This window comes from Pseudonaja textilis, chromosome Z, assembly GCF_049901715.1.
Source record: "Pseudonaja textilis isolate UNSWEBS1 chromosome Z, rPseTex1.2, whole genome shotgun sequence".
Taxonomy (NCBI): domain Eukaryota; kingdom Metazoa; phylum Chordata; class Lepidosauria; order Squamata; family Elapidae; genus Pseudonaja; species Pseudonaja textilis.
The window spans coordinates 131,835,982-131,841,733 of NC_142008.1; positions in this window are offsets into that span (position 1 = coordinate 131,835,982).

Consider the following 5,752-nt stretch of genomic DNA (forward strand, 5'->3'; position numbering starts at 1 on the left):
ATCCCCATTATTATTACTGCACAAGTAGTCCTCAACTTACAACTATTTGTTTAATTTGAAGTTAGCACTGAAGAAAGTGACTTACAATTGGTAAGCTATCCCCACAATCAAAATTTGGGCACTTGGCTTCTGGCATGCATTTATGACAGCTGCAGTACCCTGGGGTCATGTGGTCACCATTTGTAACTTTCCCAGCCTGCTTCTGATAGGCAAAGTGACATGAAAGAAGCCAGAGTCACTTAATGACCATAGGATTCACTTAACAACTGCAGTAAAAAAAAAAGGTCATAAAATTGGACACAATTCATTTAAAAACCATCTTGCTTAATGAAAATTCTGTCCCCAGTTGTGGTGGTAAGTTGAGGACTACTTTTACACAAAGGGGAATTACAACATTTATATCATCTGTTTAAAAAATAATTTGTTTAGGTTTTAAAAAATTAACGTTTAGAATCTTGTAGACAGGTTTTATTGCTTTTTATTGCACACCATTATTTATAAAGTGCCTAAAGCCAACAAGTTTGAGAAGGCAGAAAGCAAATTGTTAAAATAGATAAGAATAATAATGGCACTTACAGAAAAAAAATATATGTTGAAGAATTTAAAGACAAGACGGGGCTGAGCTTTTCAAGTCCTGTTCCCTGAGTACATACAGATGGGTATGGTTGGGGCTTCATTAAGGGCAATCCTCAATTTATCACCATAAATGAGCCCAACATTTCTGTTGCTAAGTGACTTTTGCATCATTTTACAAACTTTCTTGCCACAGTTGTTAATCTGTGAATCACTGCAGTTGTTAAGTTAGTTAAATGAATCTGGCTTTTGCATTGACTTTGTTTGTCAGAAGGTCGCAAAAGGGGATCACACGGAACCTGGTACACTGCAACCGTCATAAATAGGAATCAGTTGCCAGGGGTCTGAATTTTGATTCATGTGACCATGGGGGTGTTGCAATAGTTGTAAGCGTGGAAAACAGTCGTAACACACCTTTTTCAGTGCTGTTGTAACATTTGAACGGTCACAAAACAAATTGTTGTAAGTTGAGGACTACCTGTATTCTCCAAAATTGTATGTTTACAACTCCTTGCCAGGGTAGCATGGCCTCAGCAGCTGGGAATTTTGGAAGTTAGCAGTCCAACACATCTGGAAAAAAACCCAGCATGGTTGAAGGGTACTCTGTATAGCATTTTACCCTGCCTGGCCATATATATAAAGCATTTCTTCATCTCAACCCTTATACCGCTCCTCTTCCTCCGGTCTCAACATCTGATTAATCACATTTTCTGGTTGAACTGCACATTTACATTAATTTAATTTTTCATTTCTATGTAAATGAACTTTCTTCTAAGTTCCAGATTCCTGCAGCAGTGACAGAGCAACCCACAGAAAAGATGGGTAAAGAAGAGAGAGAGAGAGAGAGAGAGAGAGAGAGAGAGAGAGGCAGCAGATCAGACATTCCTTGCAATTTTACATTGCTTTTTTTTTTTAAGTGTTGAGATGAGGAGGCTTATTACAAGTAGTCCTCAACTTACAACAGTTCATTTAGTGACTGTTCAAAGTTACAACAGCACTGGAAAAAGTGAGTTATGACTGTTTTTCACACGTATGAGCAGCGTTCCCACGGTCATGTGATCAAAGTTCATGTGATCAAAATTCAGATACTTGGCAATTGCCTCATATTTATGATGGCTGCAGTATTCCGGGATCATGCGACCACCTTTTGCGACCTTCTGATGAGCCAAGTCAATGGGGAAGCCGTATTTACTTAATAAACATGTTATTAACAATTGCAGTGATTCAATTAACAACTGTGGTAAGAAAAGTTGAAAAATGAGGCAAAACTCACTTAACCAATGTCTCACTTAGCAACCAGAATTTTGGGCTCAATTGTGGTTCTAAGTCAAGGACTACTTGTATTTATTTTCTTTGTTTACTGGATCCTCTTCCAGTTAAGAAAGCCAGCTTCTAAGTAATCCTGGCTGCTACGTAGCCTTGAATTATTAGTGGTGATTGTGTTTCTTTGCTTTGAAAAAAAATTATGTCTTTGTTATTACTAATTTAAACAATTGGAAATTAAAAGCATAAAATCAGTCCCAAGTATTTGTATTTTCAATTGCTATTCTTTCTGAAATGCCACATGGAAATTTGGATTCCAAACTATCCTCTTGTGTTTTAGCCAGAAGCTCAGAAACCTGTTGTACTAGTAAGCCTAATGATCATAGATTCTTTATTGCCTTCCTTACATCTAATCTAACAAACCTATTTATTTTTATTTATTTTTGTTTTTGGTGTGCATTGTTATTTATTATTACACTGATGTTTTTATCTCTGTGTGCGGCCCAGAATGGCTTGTCTAAGATAAAGTCATGTTTATATATATATATGGTTTTATTAAGGCCAATAAAGTCCTCCTTTAACAAGCAGATCCCTGAAGTGGCTCTTTTAAAACTGGTGAGTCTTTGGTTGTTAGTATAGGTTACAATAGTTTGTTAAGTAACCATTCAAAGTTATAACGAGACTGAAAAAAGTGATGTATAACCCAGTGGTGGGATTCATTTTTTTTTACTACTGGTTCCGTGGGCGTGGCTTGGTGGCAGGGGAAGGAAACTGTAAAATCTCCACTCAACATTTCCACTACCAGTTCTCCAGAACTGGTCAGAACTTGCTGAATACCATCTCTGGTATGATCATTTTTCACACTTACAACTCTTGCAGATCCCCACGGTCACGATTAATATTCAGTTGCTTGGCAACTCGTGTATATTTATGACAATTGCACTGTCCTGGAATCATATGATCACCATTTGTGATCTTCTCAATTGGTTTCTGACAAGCAAATTCAATGGGAGAAATCAGATTCACTTAATGATGTCATGATTCAATTAACAATTAGAGTGATTCATTGGGCAAAAAAGTTTGTAAAACGGGGAACAACTCACTTAACTGTCTTGCTTAGCAGTAGAAACATTGGGCTCAATTGTGGTCATAAGTTGAGGATTACCTTTGCCAGATGGGGAAAGTCTGGTTTAGCTTACAGTATTTGACCGATGCTCACACCCGTGCGCCTGTCCATTTAGAGATCTGTAATTTAACACCTCTGTCATCTTGGCCAGTTTCTTTTTGCCTATAGCCTGCTTTGGGTCTCCAAAAACTGAAGCCGATACCCAATATGAACTTCCAAACTTTGGGCGTAGAGAAAAAGGAAAAGAGACAAACTTACCTGACGATGGCTGGTGGTGCAAACTTCAAGCAAACACATTTTTCATTTCACTCAAAGAAAGTCACAACTTTGCTGCCTTGTGCTGTAAGGCATCTAGATGAAGATAGATAACAAATTGAATTTAATCCATCTATCCTACGGTCTCCCTCTGTTGCCATTTAGAGAAAAGATTCAATGGCTTCTGTCTTGACCCGGGCCTTTCTCAGGTCACTTGATACATTCATCTTCTTGATTTATGCTTTCTTCATTCACTCATCTTATCCTTGAGCCTTTTCCTACTGGTTAAGAAAAGCAAACCAAAGTGTGGGATTCAGAGTATCCCGGAGTTTTTATAGGCTTTAACAAAGGGAGAACTCAAGAGATATGGATTTTTGAGAAAGCTGTGACCTTCCCTTGTCCACTCGGGTGCAGGTTTGTAAGTTACAATTTGTGCTGTAGGTTATTTTGCCTAGTTCAGGCAAGACAGCAAACTATAGGGTTAGTGTGTGAACCCAGAAGAAAGCCAGGAAATCAGTGAATGCGATGAAAAGAGTAGTAGAGAGCAATAGGAAGAGAAGGTAACCTCTCTTCCCCAAATAGCTCTAGCGGGAAAATTCTGAAATAATTGGAAGAGATTTGTAGCCCGGAGTTGAGCCATAGGATCCTTGGTGCTTTTTGAGTTTGGTTGTTTTCTTGCAGATTTTTCATTTTACCAAATTAGATTCTCTTTTTATATAGTAGTAGCACTGAAGATGTTACCTGGGTAATGAAATGTCCTCAAGAAAACAACCAAACTCAGGGAGCATCAAGAACCTCATAGTCTAGAATAATTTCACAAATAAATATATATCTATGTTTATGAAACCATTAAATGCATTGCTAAATGTGTGGGTTTTTTGGTTTTGTTTTTGCAATGTACCAAAAGGTTGGGAAGAAATTAAACGGACTTGAGTCCAGATATCTATCCAGTGCAGGATATTTCTTCCAAACGGAACAAAATGGGACCTAGCTTGGTATGATAAGAGAAGCCTCCAGAAGAAAGATGGAGCTAAAAATGTCCTGCATCTGGGCAATTGTAAAATAAAATGTATTTAGAAATCCCTTTGGATCAGGGTTTTTTTTGTATTTATTAAGAAAATTTATACTGGTGCCCAACTCATTCAGCGCCTCTGGGCAGCTTGCAGAAATAAAACCCCAAATATAAAACCCAATAAACCCCCACTCCCCATACCACTTGATGGGTTCCCTATCACCCTGGGGACCTCATGCCCACTGCCCAAACCAGGTCTTCAGAGCTTTTCAAAAGTGTATTAATGTAGGGGCCGATCTTATCTCTAACGAGAAAATGTTCCACAGAGAGGGAGCCAACATGGAGAAGGCCATTCTTCTTGGTCTTACTAGATGGGCCTCTTTGTGAGAAGGGACCTGTAACATACCTTGCCTTCCTGCTTTGTTCGGACAGGTAGATGTAACTGGGAAATTATGGTCCTTCAAATACTCTGATTCCAAGCCATGTTGCTGATCATTCCTTTCTAGGCCCCTCCCTTCTATCTCCTGGTCACATGACCCCTGAGCGGGGTGTGGGGGAGACCCAGCTAGTCCATGCTCACACACATAGATGCAATGCAAGGAGTCTGTACACACACACACACAGACAGACAAACACACAAATAGTTATTTTGCTACACAGAAAATACAGAAAGAATTAACCTCAGAAAGTATTCAGGAAACCTTGGGTTTCCCTTTGTGATCTCTGTATTCCTCGACTTACAACATTATTTAGGGAAGTTGCAATGGCCCTGAAAAAAGTGACAAAACCATTTTTCACATTTATGACCATTACAGCATCCTCATGGTCACGTGATCTAAATTCGGAGGTTTGGCAATTGGCTCACATTTATGACAGTTGCAGTGTCTTGGGATCATGCCACCTTCTAACAAGCAAAGTCAATAGGGAAGCCAGATTTACTTAACAACTGTTACTAACTTAAAAACTGCAGCGATCCACAGATTAACAACTGTGGCAAGAAAGGTCGTAAAATCAGGCAAAATTCTCTGGACAAATATCTCACTTAACACCAGAATTTTTGAGCTCAATTATGGTTGTAAGACGAGGACTAGATCAGACACTGTTCAAGTGTTATTTTTTACAAAAGGCATTTAATTCTATCTTGACCCATACTGTGTTATTCTCAATTGTTAGTAGTTAATTTCTTTTCCTAGGACATAGTGGTTAAACTAGGGCCAGGGAGACCATAATATTAATCCTTGTTCAACTGTGAATGGGCAACCTTTGACCAGCTACTAGCTTAGTTTATTTCACAGGACTGTTCAGAAAAATACACTGGGGAGATGGGGAAAACTGCTGTACTCTATGTATCTTTCTTGGAGAAGGAGGCAGAACCTACAGGTAGTCCTTGAGTTATGACCATAATGGACCCTACTCATCTGGTCATGAAGTCACAATGGTCATAAATCAATTCACCCGCAACCTTTTTTGAAGTAGTTATTAAGCAAACACTGTGTTTTGCCAAAATCTGCAAGTAAATGCAA